Source organism: Aquarana catesbeiana, linkage group LG01 (assembly GCF_042186555.1).
Source record: "Aquarana catesbeiana isolate 2022-GZ linkage group LG01, ASM4218655v1, whole genome shotgun sequence".
Taxonomy (NCBI): Eukaryota; Metazoa; Chordata; class Amphibia; order Anura; family Ranidae; genus Aquarana; species Aquarana catesbeiana.
In genome coordinates, this window is record NC_133324.1 from 63,598,249 (window position 1) to 63,616,867 (window position 18,619).

An 18,619-nucleotide genomic window follows, 5' to 3' on the forward strand; every position below is an offset into this window, starting at 1 on the left:
TCTCTCTCTCTCCCACCCCCAGTGTATATCTCTCTCTCTCCCACCCCCAGTGTATATCTCTCTCTCTCCCACCCCCAGTGTATATCTCTCTCTCTCCCACCCCCAGTGTATATCTCTCTCTCTCCCACCCCCAGTGTATATCTCTCTCTCTCCCACCCTCAGTGTATATCTCTCTCTCCCACCCCCCCAGTGTATATCTCTCTCTCTCCCACCCCCCCAGTGTATATCTCTCTCTCTCCCACCCCCCGTGTATATCTCTCTCTCTCCCACTCCCAGTGTATATCTCTCTCCCACCCCCCCCCAGTGTATCTCTCTCTCTCCCACCCCCAGTGTATCTCTCTCTCTCCCACCCCCAGTGTATATCTCTCTCTCTCCCACCCCCCCAGTGTATATCTCTCTCTCTCCCACCCCCCCCAGTGTTATATCTCTCTCTCTCCCACCCCAGTGTATATCTCTCTCTCCCCCCCCCCAGTGTATATCTCTCTCTCTCCCACCCCCAGTGTATCTCTCTCTCTCCCACCCCCAGTGTATATCTCTCTCTCTCCCACCCCCCCAGTGTATATCTCTCTCTCTCCCACCCCCCCAGTGTATATCTCTCTCTCTCCCACCCCAGTGTATATCTCTCTCTCTCCCACCCCCAGTGTATATCTCTCTCTCCCACCCCCAGTGTATATCTCTCTCTCTCCCACCCCCAGTGTATATCTCTCTCTCTCCCACCCCCAGTGTATATCTCTCTCTCTCCCACCCCCCCAGTGTATATCTCTCTCTCCCACCCCCCCAGTGTATATCTCTCTCTCCCACCCCCCAGTGTATCTCTCTCTCTCCCACCCCCCCCAGTGTATCTCTCTCTCTCTCCCACCCCCAGTGTATATCTCTCTCTCTCCCACCCCCAGTGTATATCTCTCTCCCACCCCCCCAGTGTATCTCTCTCTCTCCCACTCCCCCCCAGTGTATATCTCTCTCTCTCTCTCCCACCCCCAGTGTATATCTCTCTCTCCCACCCCCAGTGTATATCTCTCTCTCTCCCACCCCCCAGTGTATATCTCTCTCTCTCCCACCCCCCCAGTGTATATCTCTCTCTCTCCCACCCCCCCAGTGTATATCTCTCTCTCTCCCACCCCCCCAGTGTATATCTTTCTCTCTCCCACCCCCCCAGTGTATATCTCTCTCTCTCCCACCCCCCAGTGTATATCTCTCTCTCTCCCACCCCCAGTGTATAGCTCTCTCTCTCCCACCCCCCCAGTGTATATCTTTCTCTCTCCCACCCCCCCAGTGTATATCTCTCTCTCCCCCCCCAGTGTATATGTCTCTCCCACCCCCCCAGTGTATATCTCTCTCTCTCCCACCCCCCCAGTGTATATCTCTCTCTCTCCCACCCCCCCAGTGTATATCTCTCTCTCTCCCACCCCCCCAGTGTATATCTCTCTCTCTCTCCCACCCCCCAGTGTATATCTCTCTCTCTCCCACCCCCCAGTGTATATCTCTCTCTCTCCCACCCCCCAGTGTATATCTTTCTCTCTCTCCCACCCCCCCAGTGTATATCTCTCTCTCTCCCCCCCCCAGTGTATATCTCTCTCTCTCCCACCCCCCCAGTGTACATCTCTCTCTCTCCCACCCCCCAGTGTATATCTCTCTCTCTCCCACCCCCCCAGTGTATATCTTTCTCTCTCCCACCCCCCCAGTGTATATCTCTCTCTCTCCCCCCCAGTGTATATCTCTCTCTCTCCCACCCCCCCAGTGTATATCTCTCTCTCTCCCACCCCCCCCAGTGTATATCTCTCTCTCTCTCTCTCCCACCCCCCCCAGTGTATATCTCTCTCTCTCTCCCACCCCCCCAGTGTATATCTCTCTCTCTCTCCCACCCCCCCAGTGTATATCTCTCTCTCTCCCACCCCCCCAGTGTATATCTCTCTCTCTCTCCCACCCCCAGTGTATAGCTCTCTCTCTCCCACCCCCCCAGTGTATATCTCTCTCTCTCCCACCCACCAGTGTATCTCTCCCACCCCCAGTGTATCTCTCTCTCTCCCACCCGTGTATATCTCTCTCTCCCACCCCCAGTGTATATCTCTCTCTCTCCCACCCACCAGTGTCTATCTACCCCTTCCATCCCACCCAGTGTCTATCTATGTGTCCTTTTATCTGTCTATTTATCTATCTATTGCGGGCGAGAGACCGGCGGGGGGGGGGGGTTGGCTGGGGTTGGTTAGGGCTTTGCGCCCCCCCAAAAAAATTGAGCACCAGCCACCACTGGGCCTTCAAAAGTGTAATAGGTGGTTGAGAAATGAGATGTGCAATTTATGCTCGTAGATCGCCTAATGGTGCTACTTCAATGTTGGGCCTTTGTATGTGGCCAGGCTGTGTAAAAGTCCCACCCCATGTGGTATCGCCATACTCAGGAGGAGTAGCAGAATGTATTTTGGGGTGTCATTTTTGCTATGTATTTGCTATGTGTTGGAAAACGGAAAATTTATATCAAATACTTACCGTAATTTTCCTTTCCTGATGGACTCCATGGCAGCATACGTATAGGTTAATCCCGCCTCTCATACCTCATAGGACCCCACTCCCATAAATCTTTGCTCCTAGCCGGAGACCGTGTTCCGTAACTTAGCCTACTCCAGCAAATGGGAGGGAACTCCTGCTGCCATGGAGTCCATCAGGAAAGGAAAATTACGGTAAGTATTTGATATAAATTTTCCGTTTTCCTGACAGACTCCATGGCAGCATACGTATGGGAAATGACTAGCCATACACTCCCGGGTGGGAAATTGCTGGTTAAAGAAAAAAAGGTTTATTTGGCACCGTCAACAGACAAGATATGCAAACCAAAATTAACCGAAGATAAAGAAGCCGGTTCTACACAATAGTGCGTTATAAATGTGTTGATCGACGACCAAGAGGCCGCTTTGCAGATTACTTCCGGAGATACATGACGGGAAGCTGCCCATGACGTAGAAACGCTCCTGGTAGAATGAGCGGTCACCGCTTCTGGAGGAGCCAGACCCTTAGCTGTATAAGCCCCTTGTATAGCCTGAACGATCCAAGCTGCAATGATTCTGGAGGAAGCACGCAAACCCTTGTTCTTTCCCTGAAAATAAACGAACAAATGATCAGATCTTCGAAAAGAGGCAGTGACTTCAAGGTATTGCCTTAAAACTTCTCCCACATCCAAAGGATGAATGTTAGAGTCCTCAGTTGTCCGGAAAATTGGAAGAACAATCTCTTGATTCTCATGGAATACAGATGTTACCTTAGGAGTTGATCCTAGCATAGGAATCAAGACCACCCGGTTGGGGAAGAAAGTAAGGAATGGCTCTTTACATCCTTGAGGACTGATTTCGGAGACCCTCTTGGCTGATGTTATGGCCACTAGGAATACAGCTTTGAGAGAGAGATCTTTAATAGCTGCCTGATTTACAAGTCGTATTTCCTTCTCAGAAAAGAAATCCAGGACAAGAGGAAGATCCCACTTGGAAAACCTCGGCTTTCTTTGAGGCCTGAGCCTTATTGCTCCTCTGAAAAATTGCCTTGTAAGGGAATGTCTGGCCCAGGATATACCTGTGAAGGCAGAGATTGCAGAGACCTGAACCCGTAGAGAACTTACTGATAAGGATAGATCCAGGCCTTTTTGTAAGAAACCCAGAATATCCTGTATCCTTGGGTCAATACAGGAACCGTCAGTGGTGGAAACATAATATGCAAACTTTGACCAAATTCTTTGATAAACTCTATTGGTACCTGGTCTTCTGGCATTCAGTAGAGTTGAAATATCTGCACTTGGACATCCTAGGGCTTCCAACCTTCCCCTCTCAAGAACCAAGCCATCAGATGGAGCTGGGATGGGCATGGGTGAAGAGATGCCCCTTGCAACAGGAGATCTGGTCTGGATGGGAGAGGAATTGGATTCCGGTGGCTGAGCTGTAATAAGAGGGGGAACCAGGGCCTGTTGAGCCAATATGGAACAACTGCCACTATCTCGACTTCTTCCCACCTGAGCCTCGATAGAAAACGTAGAATGACCGGAACTGGTGGAAAGGCATAAGCCCTGTGGAATCTCCACTGGTCCGTCAAGGCATCCACTCCGAAGGCCTGGGGACAACGACACCTCGTATAGTATTTTCCTATTTTGTAGTTGCAAGGGGATGCAAACAGGTCTACCTCCGGTGTCACTCCCAGAGATAGAATCCAACTGAAGACTTCTGTGTGGAGAGACCACTCATTGTTGTCCAGAGCAAACCTTGAGAGAAAGTCCGCCTGGACATTTTGAACTCCGGGAAGATAGATAGCCGTCAGATTCGTCAGGTTCGTCTGAGCCCAGGACATGATTGGACTCATTTCCCTCAGTAAGGAGAGACTGCGTGTGCCCCCTTGTCTCTTGATATAAGACACCGCTGTCGTGTTGTCCAGCCTTAGGAGGACTGAGGCTCCTGATGTTAAGTGGAGAAAAGCTCGTAGAGCACAGAAGGCAGCTCGAAGTTCCAGAACATTCGAGACTACACCTCGGGATGGAAAGTCCCACTTGCCTTGGGCTACCTCCGATCGACAGAGAGCGCCCCAGCCTCTGCTGCTGGCATCCGTTGTCACCGTGATCCAGGAAACGGGTGCTATGGAATGACCGTTGAGGAGGTTCTTCCGCTGCAGCCACCAGGGGAGACTCTCCCGCATGGACGGGGTTATCCGGACCAGATGGTCTCGAGATCCCGGATCCCACTGCTGGAGAAAACCCTTCTGGAAGGGGCGCATCTTCCATTGCGCCCATTTCACCATGGGGGCTGTCGCCACCATGGTGCCGATTATCCTGAGGCACTGAGAAGCTCTGAGTAAGGGCGATGACATTGCGCGATGAATTCTGTCCCGAATTAACAGAATTTTCTCCAGAGGCAGAGAGATGGTGCTCTTTACCATGTCGAACTGGGCTCCGAGGAATATCAAAGACTGAGTCTGGTCTAGATGACTTTTCTCCCTGTTTAACAGCCAACCGAACTCCGTCAGAGTAGAAATGACCTGATCTCGGTGCGACAACAGTTCTCTGTCCTGCGAAAGCAGGAGTAGATCGTCTAGATAGTGGTGTAATCGGATACCCTTGACCCTGATTAAAGCCACGACAGCCAGTAAGAGCTTTGAAAACACTCGAGGCGATGTTGTAAGCCTGAATGGGAGACATGTAAATTGGAGATGCCTCTGATCTACTGCAAAACGAAGATACTTCTGGAAGTCCTTCGCAATCGGTACGTGAAAGTCTTTCAGGTCTTTGGAGACCAGCCAATCGCCTGGTTGTATTGTCTGACGAATTGTTAGTAGCGTTTCCATCTTGAACTTCTCTTTCTTGATGAAGGAGTTCAGGTGTGTTAGGTCGATGACTGGCCTCCAGGAGCCATTCTTTTTAAGGACCATGAAAAGGGGGGAATACACCCCTTGAAATCTTTCTTCCGAGGGTACCGGGATGGCCGCACCGTGAGCTATCAGTGAGTCCGCGTATGATAGAAGAATTTGTTTCTTCTCCTCCAGGTGAGGAAGGACTGTGGAAACAAACCGGTGTAAGGGTGGGCTGCTGAACACCCACGAATGACCTGATGAGACTGTCTAGACCGTCCAGTAGTCCCTGATCGAAGCTGCCCAGACGTGCTGAAACAGGAGTAACCGAGCCCCAACTTGCTCCGCCTGGACAGGCTTTATATCAAAAGGACTTGGAAGCCTCCCGTCCACCAGAAGAGGTTGTCTTTGAGGACTTCTGGCCATAAGGTTGATTTCTCCTCCAGTTCTTTCTGAACTCGCGACCAGGCTTGTAGCGGCGTGCATCTCTAGTACGCTCTTGATCTTGCCTGGGTTGAGGTCTTCTCTGACCCAAGAGGCGACGGTCCTGGGGTAAAAACCCTGACTTACCCCCTGGTGACGGAGTCCAGCTTATTCCCGAAATGGGAAGAACCCTCAAAGGGAATTCTGCACCAGGCCTGTTTAGAGGCAGGATCCGCCACCCATGGGCGTAGCCACAAGGCGCGCTTAGCTGTGACTGAAGAGAGCATGACACGTGCCACTAGGCGAATAATGTCAAGGGATGCTTCACCCAAGAAAACTGACGCCAGTTTCAGCTCATGGACCGGTGAGCTTTTGACCAACTCTTCAGAAACACTTGCCAAAGCTGCATCCACATCATCCGACCAGGATTCCATAGCTTTAGACAAAGCTGCGAGGGCTAAGGCTGGTTTACAAGCTATACCTGCCGTGATATAGATGCGTTTAAGATCCGTATCGATCTTCCTCTCTAGACCATCCTTGAATGAGACGGTATCCTCGAGAGGGAGAGTGACATGTCTCATCAAAGCAGCATCAATGAGCGGAGCTGATTCTAGGTGCTTAACCTCTTCACTCCTGAATGGATACATCTTAGCCACTTTTGAAATTAACGAGTTTTTCCTCTCGACTTTAATCCATTCATCGGAAATGATTTCTCAGTGTTCCCCCAGGAAGGGACAATTTGGGCGATCCTTCTTGAGATGTTTGAAGTATTTCCTCTGTTTAGAGGGTGCTTCCACTGGATCTTCCCATTTCAATGCATCTTTCACAGCCTTGACCAACCGTGGCACCAGGGAAAAATCAAAACCCACTCCAGGATCGTCCGCCTCAACCTCGCTTTCTGAGGATTCACTCAAAGAGGGACTACGTCTGGAGGGACCAGGAGCTCCAAGGTCAACCCTGCCGGGAGCCAATGTAGGAGCAGAAGGAGGAATAGTTTTGCGGATGGGATCCGTTCTGATCAAAGATTCTTGAACCACTTTCCGGACCAGGGCCTCTACCTGCTGGTCTTCTGCTCCCCTTTCTTTTGCAGCTCGGGAAAAACATAGCTCACAGAAGGATTTACCATCTGGGACCTGAGCTTTACATCCCCAGCAAGCTCTCCTTTCAGAGCGACTGGAATGGCGGTAGGAATGACGCCCAGACGTGGACTTGGGCTCTTCGCTATGACGCCTAGAAGCTGAACTAGGGCGTCTGGAACTTGATGAAGATTGTTGGTGATGCGATCTGGAACGATCTGTGTCTTCGCGTGCTGAGGACCTATGTTCAGACCTAGAGGGGCTGAGCAAGAAAAAGGGAGATAAATAGGATCCATAGAAAAGCAACCCCAAAAGAAAAAATACAAGCAGAAGGAAAGGTAAATTTCCTACCTGCAGCGTAAGGGTTGGCCACTGGGGGGCGGTGACACGTCCATAGTAGAAACCTATAACTGTAATGAACAATCCATAGTCAAGGCCAGGAAATACCAGAGGACACAGGAGAGCTGGACAGCCAGCAGCATAGCTTCCTACCTTGGCAGAGACAAACCACTGCACCGGGAAGCCGCCGTTTCACCCGCAGATCATCCCAAGTAATAGCTGTATTTTGACAGCTATTTAAACTTGGCGCCGACGATGACGTCACCACGCCCCCAGTGTCGTCCAGCGGAACTCGCGCGCATGCGCGACCGTCGTTCTTTCCCCGGTACTGCGCGTGTGCGAACCAAGCCTCGTTTTCAGACGAGGCTCGCCGACGCACAGAACCCGGAAGTACCCGGCGGACTGAGACGCAGATGCGCTCCAGCCACCATAGCGGAAGAATACAGGGAAGGAAAGGACAAACACAACACACAGACACTGCTGCCATAATAATAATGCAAGGAAAAAACGGTATACGATACCACCCCAGCACGATCCTGGTCCATCCTGACTGGGAATGACCACCCACTGCACGACCGGGCTTTCAGTAAGGGGGGGCCTCCTGCTAATAGCAAGGACGTTTGGCCCAATGCCGCTTGCCTGCCAATGGCGAGGATAGAAGCTCTTCATGGCATCGCATGTATAGCCCGTCTCCACCCTGCTAATAGCCGGGAATGCTGGACTCCAGAACCGCCATCAGAACAATCGTGCACGCCAGGACCGGACCGTAGATATTTTCATAAGGTAAGATACACCTTGGTCCTAGGAGGAGGACAAAAAAGGAACACGGTCTCTGGCTAGGAGCAAAGATTTATGGGAGTGGGATCCTATGAGGTATGAGAGGCGGGATTAACCCATACGTATGCTGCCATGGAGTCTGTCAGGAAATATCTTATAAATGGACAACTTTGTGTGTAAAAAAAAATGCGTTTTTATTTTTTTTTCCACATTTTCCCAAAACTTCTGGAAAAAAATAACCGTTCAAAAGACTCATTATGGCTCATAGATTATACGTTGGGGTGTTTGCTTTCCAAAATGAGGTCATTTTGTGGGCAAGTCCATTGTCCTGATGCTCCAGGGCCTTCAAAAGTGTAATAGGTGGTTGAGAAATGAGATGTGCAATTTATGCTCGTAAATCGCCTGATGGTGCTACTTTAATGTTGGGCCTTTGTATGTGGACAGGCTGTGTAAAAGTCCCACACATGTTGTATCCCAATACTCAGGAGGAGTAGCAGAATGTATTTTGGGGTGTAATTTGTTGTATGCATATGCTCTGTGAGAGATATAACCAGTTAATATGACAATTTTGTAAAAAAAAAAACCTTCCTTTTGCAAAGAATTGTGGGAAAAAATTGCAACTTAAAAAACTCACCATGCTACTTACTTAATACCTTGGAATGTCTACTTTCTAAAAAGATGTCATTTGGGGGGTATTTGAACTTTTCTGACTTGTTAGTACCTCAAGAAATGAGATTCACCTGATGTACTGAAGGCCTGATCAGATGTTTTCAATTTTCAGTGATTGGCACCATAGTTTGTAGACTCTATAACTTTCACAAAGACCAAATAATATACACTAATTTGGGTTATTTTTACCAAAGATATATAGCAGTATAAATGTTGGCCAAAATATATGAAGAAAAATTACTAATTTGCTAAATTTTATGACAAAAACAAAGAAAAAGGCAATTTTTCACAACATTTACGGTCTTTTTTTATTTGTAGCACAAAAAATAAAAAACCCATTAGTGATTAAATAACACCAAAAGAAAGCTCTATTTGTGTGAAAAAAAGGACACAAATTTCATTTGGGTACAGTATTACATGACTGAGTAATTGTCATTCAAAGTGTGAGAGCACCGAAACCTGAAAATGTGCAAGTGGTGGATCTGATATATCTGGTCTGGAACAGCCGTATTGAATGTGCTGATTATACACAATCCTGATAACTACTAAAATGCTATTGAACGTAGCAGAGAAAGTACAAATTAAAATACAATAAAATATGCAAATTGAATAATATGTATAAAAGTCTGAAAAACTACCATCCAAGTGGACCTAGAGGAGGAATCTAAAAGAGCCGAGCGAAGCGAGGCCGTGCCCGAAGAGTGGCGAGCGAAGTGAGCCCGCGAGGGGCCCTCTTACAGGCGCCGTGTACAGCTGATTTTCAGCTATTCTGCTTCGGCTATTTCCGCCGGATCCTACTGCGCAGGCGCAGCGCCTGCGCAGTAGAGGGGGGAACTTATCAGCCGAGCTGGACTTTCTCGGCAGAAGACCGGTGATGGTGTAGCAGCCCCAGGATTGTGCACTCCGTTAAACTTTGAAGCCTTGAACTGCTATAGACTGTATGAATGGAACTTTGCTTCTTCACAAAGGACTTGTTACATCACCCTCTCTATATATTTTTTATAGTCACGCTGACTGAGTTTTTCGGACTTTTATACATATTATTCAGTTTGCATATTTTATTGTATTTTAATGTGTACTTTCTCTGCTACGTTCAATAGCATTTTAGTAGTTATCAGGATTGTGTATAATCAGCACATTCAATACGACTGTTCCAAACCAGATATATCAGATCCACCACTGGCAGGTGGTCTGCCAGTAGAGTGGAAATAGTTCAATTTATTTTATCCATTTAATATTTATTTCATGCACTATATGTTCTATCATATTGGTGAATATTTTATTCACTTGTAGCGCTGTTTAATACCTCCTCTATTTTCTAAAAGAAAGGGGTATATATATTTGCTAGTTTATCTCTTTTTGATTTTATAATAGCAGCTTGAAGTGCATAGACCAACATCATTTCATCCATTTTAGGGCGCTGCCACCGCCGCCATCCTCGGTAAGGTAATAAGCAAGTGAAGCCATGCGGCTTCACTTCCTGGTTCCCTACTGCGCATGCATGAGTCACGCTGCACATCCTCTCTGGTCCCTGCTGTGTTCTGTGTCTCACAGAATACAGCGGTGGAGGAGAGTGTAGGCGCCGAGAGTTGCGTAGGTCACCGCAAGCGCCGCGGTGATCTATGCCAGGAAGAGGGAGCAAATACCTGTATTAGACAGGTATCTGCTCCCTCCTCCCCCCTGAAAGGTGCCAAATGTGACACCGGAGGGGGAGAGGAATCCAAAAACTTTAATGCCCGGGTAAGTAAATTCCTCCACCCACTGAAGAGGGGTTCCGGTGTCTCCCTTTGGAAGCGAGGGATGCAACGGAAACAAGACTAACTTGCCCCAGTTTATGTGAACGCCAGAGAATTCCTCAATAGATCTAGTGCCCTTCGTAGCGACTGTGAGGTGTAGTCAAGATAAAGCAGGGTGTCATCAGCGTATAAGGACACCCTTTCTTCCGTCGTGCCGACCGCTATGCCCCTCATCCCTGGATCAGCCCTAAGAACAATGGCCAGGGGTTCCACCGCTAGGGCAAATAGTCCCGGCGATAGTGGGCAGCCCCGACGAGTGTCCCTGCCCAGGGGGAAGCTATCGGAGAGTGTGCCATTCGTGAGGACCCTTGCTTGGGGACTCGCATAGAGCATCTTCAACCATGTCATAAATTTTGGCCCAAAACCAAACTTCGAAAGGACCCCCCACAAGTATTCCCACTCCACCGAATCAAAGGCTTTTTCGGCGTCAAGCGACGCCACCACTCCCGCTGACTTCGGCTGTGCCCTGCCCATGTGTGTAAAAAGCCTTCTAATGTTGATGTCAGTTCCCCTCCCTGGCATGAACCCGGTTTGATCTGGATGCACTAGAGCAGTTATAACTGTGTTAAGTCTATTGGCCAGTACTTTGGCTAAGAGTTTCGCATCCACATTGATCAAAGAAATAGGGCGATAGGAGGAGCATAGGGATGTGTCTTTGCCTGGTTTGGGGATCACAACTACCACTGCCTCGCTCAGGGAGTTTGGGAGCCCTTTCAGCTTCTGCGCCTCCGAGATCATGACATGCAAATTGCCTGTCAGCTCCTCGGTGTATTGTTTGTAGAACTTGACCGGTATACCGTCTGAGCCCGGGGACTTACCCGATTGGAGGGTTTTTAGGGCTTTAACTATTTTGTCTGTGGTTATGGGGGCGCAAGCGTCTCACGGTACTTTGCGGTCAGGACCGGGATGTCCATGGGGTCTAAATAGAAAGTCAGTTCATCAGTAGTGTAGGCTGCCCCAGGCTAACAGCTTCCTGGATCTTTCCCCCGTTCGAAAATGCGGTGCGTTTGGGCAAGAAGGCGCTTCTGGGTAAGAGAGGTGCGAATGCGAACAACCTCTCCAGTCAGGGACTGAAGTGCGTCATAGTTTCTAGGGTCCTTAGATCTGATGAATTGCGCTTCCTGAAGGTCTGCCTTTTTTTCGCCGTTTATCAAGTCAGCTCTTCTCTCCCTACGAACCCTAGCTACGATTGTCTGATACATCCCCCTGGTGTATGCTTTGAAGGCATCCCATACCGTCAGTACACTGGCCGAGCCGGGGGTTGACCCCCCAGTATTCCTGCAGTGCCACTCTGAAGTGACCATCCACTACCTCGTCTGTCACCCAGAATCTAGACAGTCTCCATAGAGTATTCTCTGGGACTGAAGTGAGGCTTAGGGTGAGGAGAAGCGGCATGTGGTCAGATATGCCCCTGGGAAGTATCTTAACATCCGTTAACTTTGATAGAGCCAGACCTCCTAGATATGCCAGGTCGATCCTAGAGAAGGATCTGTGAGATGCATAGTGACAGGTGTATGCCCTGGAGTGAGGATTCCTCCAGCGCCACATATCCGTCAGGCCATAGAGCTCTGCCCATTCCACAAGGTCTGGAACCATGTTAAAGTCTCCCAGTATTACCATGTTATCATTAGCAAATTCTGCAATTTTAGAAGTGATCTGGTTTAGTAGAACCATTGAAGCTGGAGGGGGCAAATATAAACCTGCTATAACCCATTTCATACTACGAATCTGTGCGTGTATTAGTACATATCTGCCCTCCGAGTCCAATACCAAGTCTAGCAGTCTAAAGGGGAGGGACTTGTGGACCAGGACGCTAACGCCTCTGGCGAAATTTGAGTGTGTAGAGTAGTAATGGTACCCGTTCCAGGGCTTTTTTAGGGCCAATGTTCTACTACCCACCAGGTGTGTTTCCTGGAGGATGCAAATGTGAGGGCTATGGGCCTTAATGAATTGGAACACCAGAGATCTCTTAACTGGCAAGTTTAAACCCCTGGTGTTCCATGACAATATATTAAGGGAAGACATACATGCGTCTTGGCAGAGGAACTACAGGATTGGGAGGATGCCCTCCCCGCGCGACTGTCAGGAGGACCCGGAGGAGGCAGCAGAAGCATACATACAGTGCTGACATTCTTAATGCAGTTTCAGAACATAAATGCAACAATATTTTCTTAACCCAAAAATTAACCACAAACCATATTTAAAAAAAAACATTTTCACCAAAACAGCAAAAAAAAACATATCCTCAAAAAAGGAAAAACCGGCCCCGCTAGGGCAACATTCCCCACCCCCACCCCACCCAACCCCCATAAACTGAGGCGGGTATACATGCCGAACCGTTCCAGCTCGCTGGCTGCAAAAGGGGGTCCCTGTAAGAGGCGATCTCAACCCCTGGGATACCTCCTGGGGGGTCAAGCAATAGTCTGAGCGGCTCTTTAGCGCGAGAAATACGCTTGTTTAATGTACCAGCTGTAAGGGACATGGGATCATGAGGGGAAAAGAAATTGAAGTACGTCCCAGCAGCAAATTTGATCCATTAGTGGGCATTCGTACATAGTGTGGCCCTTAATGCCATAGGAGGGGACAAAACAAGCTTAGAGAAGCGACAAATCGCAACAGTCTCCTGACTATGTCTTTTGTCAGGGGAACCATCTAGAGTACTCACAGCAGGGGGGCTAACTTCTGCTGTCCCGTCAGCACACACCATGGGTACAAACAGGGCACAACAGGCGCAACAAAGGTGTGGAAGTCCCCTCTGTGGGTAAGACCGAGGTCAACCCAGGCCTGGGCCTAGGTAAAGCTCATCACCAGTGTGGGTGTTGTGTGGTACCTACCATGTGTCCAATCAGCGGGCCAGTGGTAGCGAGTCCAGCCAGGTAGATGCCTCTCTAGGGGTGCTGAAGAAGCGGGTTGTCTCTCCATCCTGGACTCTTAGACGGGCCAGGAAGAGTATGCTATAGCGGATGTTGCGTGCTCTCAGTCCCGCCTTGACGTGATCAAAGGATTTCCTATGCTGCTGGGTCTCCACCAAATAATCAGGGGAAATCATCAATTTGGCATTCTGATAGCGGAGGTCCCCAACATTCCTAGAAGCATGGAGGATCTCGTCTCTGTTCCTGAAGTTGAGAAGACGGAGAATGAAGGTTCGTGGAGGGGATCCAGGAGGCCCCGGTTTAGGTGGTATGCGGTGCGCCCTTTCCACAGCGTAATGGGGTGACAGGCAAGCGTCAGGGAGTAGGTCACGCAGCATACCTTCCACAAAGCACGTGGGGTTGTTCCCTTCCGCTCCCTCAGGTAGGCCAACAATGCGGAGGTTGTTGCGCCGATTCCTGTTCTCAGCGTCTTCGGCCCTGTACTCCAGGGCTTTCACTTTGGTTTGAAGGGTGCGGAGAGCAGCTCCATGTTCCGTGACTGTATCTTCGTTATTGCTCACCCTTTGTTCAGTCTCAGTGACTCTGGTAATGAGTTTGTCTAGGTTTTGGCGTATGAGGCCCATGTCCATCTGTACAGCCTCTATCTTTGCTGTCAATGTTGATTGGCAAGTAGCTATTGCCACCATGACGTCCGCCAGCCAGGGAGGTCGGGACTCGGCTGAGTCCATGGGGCCCGTCTGTGAGGGTACTTTGGGTAGTGCGGACCTCAACTTGGGGGTTAGTGGGTGGCTGGGGGGGATCCCGCTGCAACGGGAAAGTCAGTCTTTTGCCCCCTTTGTTGAATTTGGCACCCGAGCTCCGGCGCCTCATTCAAATGCCTTAGGGCCCTCACAATAGGCTGTATGAGGCATGGGCCACAGGAGGGATTCGTCAGAGGGCTCAGCAGGGTCCCGGGGTAGTCTCTCTTAAGGAGTAGAGCCCCCCAGTCAGTCTTGCCCCCTTACCGGCAGTCCCTTCATTGTGGCAGGTGCCCACTCCAGGTGTCCGGGTCCATCAGGAAAGGCCGCAGCTGCGGCCTAGCTACACGAGGGGGCCAGAATGGGAGTTCTCTCTCCGCCGGTGTCCTGCGTGTTGTACAGAGCACCCGCCACACGTGCAGGGGTCACAGAGCCCGTTCTGGAGCCTCAGGGCCTGTTAGGATAGGCCGCAGCTGCGGCCTAGTCACACGAGGGGGCCGGGATGTGTCCCGGGGCGAGCCAGTGTCCACTGAAGTTCAGCCTCCCCCTCCGCTGCCTGTATCTTCCGTGCGACAGTAAGGTGCGGCCTCCTGAGCAGGGACCTCCGTCCCCCTCCGGAGTTGCAGGGCCCGTTAGGAAAGGCCGCGGCTGCGGCCTAGCTGCTCGAGGGAGACCGTACAGTTTGGTTGAGCAGCAAAACTGCCTCGGCCGCCCCTTTTTACCCCCCCCAACCTCCCATCAAAAAGGGATCTTATGATGCACCAGCACTGGTTGGTAAGGGCAGCAAGGACATCCACTCCTCTAAAAAGTGATCTGTGCTCTGTCATATGGGGACAGGTGCAGATAGCAATAAAATTGGTTTCAGGCATTCTAACCCTTCCCCACTCTATAAAAAATTGGCTTTTGAGCTTTGACCATTTTGGAGAGATTTTCTATCATCTCCTATTCTGTTTTACACCCGCAATATCAACGGGAGAAGATCTTCACCACCGGGGCCCTCAACCTGTACACAGGTACAGAAGAGGAAACGTTAAGTGAAGTGCACATTTGGAGTCAGCGCTAGGTGCACGGTGGAGTTCCATTACTGGGAGTGAGGTAACGGTGGAATGAGTCCACGCTAGCTTACGCAACCAGAAGCTCTTTCACTGACCCGGTTGTTGACATTGCGGACCGGAAGTCTTGAAATAGGTAGCGGCGGAACGCCGCTTTGTGCTGTACTGTTTGCCTTTCATGCCCTGTTGTCAGGAAAAGCCCTCTTGCAAATATCTCAGCAGACTGAAGTTTAAAGGAATGCCTGTGCACAGAAGCGCCATCCGGCGCTTTTGCACGCGCAATAGCGCCAATAGCGCTAACGGGCGTACGTGCATGCGCAATAGTGCCAATAGCGGCACCCTGTGACAGCACTTGGCGCCAAAGAGGCTATTTAAAGAGGACTGTTCCACTGCTGCCTTGCTGTCCGGTCTACAGCGTTCCTGAAGACCCCTTGTGCCCTGTTACTTGCATTTGCTACCTGATACCTGTTGGACTGTTCCTGACTACTCTGTTTGCTGCCTGCCCTGATCCCGGCTTTTGGACCTTGACTACTCTGTTTTCTGCCCGCCCTGATCTCAGCTTTTGGACTTTGACTACTCTCCCGGATTTACCTTCTGTACCTGATCTGCCCGCCTGTGTTTGACCCAGCTTGCCTGTACCCTGCTGTCTACCTCCTGCTGCTGGACTACAAGACACCTCCAAGCTGTCTACATCCTGCTGCGGGACTACAAGACACCTCCCTGCTGTCTACCTCCTGCTGCTGGACTACAAGACACCTCCCAGCTGTCTACATCCTGCTGCGGGACTACAAGACACCTCCCTGCTGTCTACATCCTGCTGCCGGACTACAGGACACCTCCCAGCTGACTACCTGATTCAGCTCTCTGCTCCAGCCTTCCAGTCAGGCACTTGTGCCCCTTCCTACTCCCGAGCCCCTGTCATCACTACCAGGGGTTCCCGAGTCGGAGGTATACGAGAGGCCGTTCCCTGCATTCCGGGCTCCACCTACCAGGTACGTGACACCTGTATAGCGGTTTTATCATTAAAACAGGATTCATTTTACTACACCATTGGAGGCTGTCCTTTTTCCTTTCTTTGCATATATTTATCTGGACCCGGAGACGAGCCTGATCCAGCCCTATGATTGACATCCATTCACCCGAGGACTCATCGGTCCCCATCACTGCTCACCATTTGGAGCACTAAGGCATTTACCTATGCCTATAGAGGTAAGGGCACTGTGAGCACATTATTACACAGATGTCACCCATTGCTGTCTTCATCACCTACTACATTTTTGGAGAAGATTCATGAATATCTAGCCCATATGCTATTGGACTTATTTATTGGTTGACTTTAATTAGTATCTGTTGATTCATCACACCTTATATTATTTTTGATATTTATTTTTGATTTTCATTATTATTTTTGATTTTCATCATTGTTCACTTCACTTATTTAAAGATTTTTTGGCACTTGAGTACCATTTCTATTACCACTTGGATTTTCACCTTTGTTGTGCGCGAAATAACTCTATTGACTCTTAAAGCAGGGTTACGTTATAAAAAAATATCCTAAGCTTTGAACATCTCACGGAGCACTGTTCAATCCATCATCCGAAAATGGAAAGAGTATGGCACAACTGCAAACCTACCAAGACATGGCCGTCCACCTAAACTGACAGGCCGGGCAAAGAGAGCATTAATCAGAGAAGCAGCCAAAAGGAGCTACAGAGATCCACAGCTCAGGTGGGAGAATCTGTCCACAGGACAACTATTAGTCGTGCACTCCACAAATCTGATCTTTATGGAAGAGTGGCAAGAAGAAAGCCATTGTTGAAAGAAAGCCATAAAAAGTGCCATTTGCAGTTTGTGAGAAGCCATGTGGGGGACACAGCAAACATGTGGGAAAAGGTGCTCTGGTCAGATGAGACCAAAATTTAACCTTTTGGCCTAAAAGCAAAAAACACTATGTGTGGTGGAAACCTAACACTGCACCCTGAACACACCATCTCCACTGTGAAACACGGTGGTGGCAGCATCAAGTTGTGGGGATGCTTTTCTTCAGCAGGGACAGGGAAGCTGGTCAGAGTTGATGGGAAGATGGATGAAGCCAAATACAGGGCAATCTTAGAAGGAAACCTGCAAAAGATATGAGACTGGGGAGGAGGTTCACCTTCCAGCAGGAGAACTACCCTAAACATACAACCAGACCTACAATGGAATGGTTTAGATTAAAGCATATTCATGTGTTAGAATGGCCCAGTCAAAGTCCAGACCTAAAACCAATTGAGAATCTGTGGCAAGACTTGAAATATGCTGTTCACAGACACTCTCCATCCAATCTGACAGAGTTTGAGATATTTTTGAAAGAAGAATGGGCAAAAATATCACTCTCTAGATGTGCAAAGCTGGTAGAGACATCCCCAAAAAGACCTGCAGCTGTAATTGCAGTGAAAGGTGGTTCTACAAAGTATTGACTCGGGGGGGGCGCTTTACAAATGCACGCCACACTTTTTAGATATTTATTTATAAAAAAAAAATTGGAAAACCATTTATCATTTTCCTTCCACTTCACAATTATGTGCCACTTTGTGTTGGTCTATTACATAAAGTCCCATTAAAATACATTAACGTTTTTGGATGTAACATGACAAAATAAGGAAAATTTCAAGGGGCAAATGAATTTTCAAGGTACTGTATATATACTATATATTATGGGAGATGCATAGAGGCTCTTGTTCTGAGATTTCCTAATGCAGTTGCCTGGCTGTCATGCTGTCCTCCTTGCAACTATTTTATAAATCGCAAACAAGAATACAGATATGGACTTCAGACACTTCTCCGACATTCCTGATCCCCTTCCTATAAAACGATGCAGCTCTATCAGACATGCAGGTTATTCAGATTCATTAAAACCAACCCCTCCTAACACAAGATCATTCTATATATCACTAAATCTGTTTAGCTCAGTGCAGAAATATACAGACTTACCAGTTTGTCCTCCTGAGTAGCTTTGTTGTTTCTATGCTCTACCTTTGGAACAGATTTATACCTTTGGGAGGTGTGAGTAGCTCTTTGGAAACTCTCCAGTAAGTGTTCTGGGCTTTTTTTTTTGCATTGTAGATTTATCAAAACTAAACATAGCTCGCTCAAATAAATCTAAAGAGACTATTTTGCAAAATTGTGCCACTCAAGGAAAATAGTCTAAAGTGGATTTAAACCCTAACAATGAACTGCTCATATCTGCTCCCTTTTCATCTGTTGAATGTACAGTAAAAGCTTTATGTTGTATCTGTTAAATAAGTACCTGTTGATCCTGCCAGAAATCCAGTGAGATTGTAACTTCCTGTGTTTGTCGATGCTGCGCTGAAATTTAAATCATTGTTTGCAGCCCTGCTCAGTTCACCTCTGTGGACTACAGAACACCTCCCCCAATGTGATGGAAATTAGGAGAGGGGTAGGAGTTCTGTTGTCCAAAACAGAAGCAAGCAGCCTAGGGTAACAATGCTGCTCCTCTATAAATACAGGCATGAGAGTGAGGCAATATTGAAAACCAATAGGTTATTAAAGTTATGAAAATTC

At 48.8% G+C, this 18,619-nt stretch overlaps 1 protein-coding gene across 1 annotated transcript in view; it reads right to left on the reverse strand.

Moving 5' to 3' along the window:
- The window catches only part of LOC141131791 (acyl-coenzyme A amino acid N-acyltransferase 1-like), a 102,187-nt gene extending 84,094 nt beyond the window's left edge, over nt 1–18,093 (reverse strand). Inside the window, exon 1 of the mRNA XM_073619470.1 lies at nt 18,029–18,093. The gene's annotated coding sequence lies outside the window, so the exon portion shown is untranslated. The remainder of the gene's footprint in view (nt 1–18,028) is intronic.
- Nucleotides 18,094–18,619: the final 526 nt, after the last annotated feature.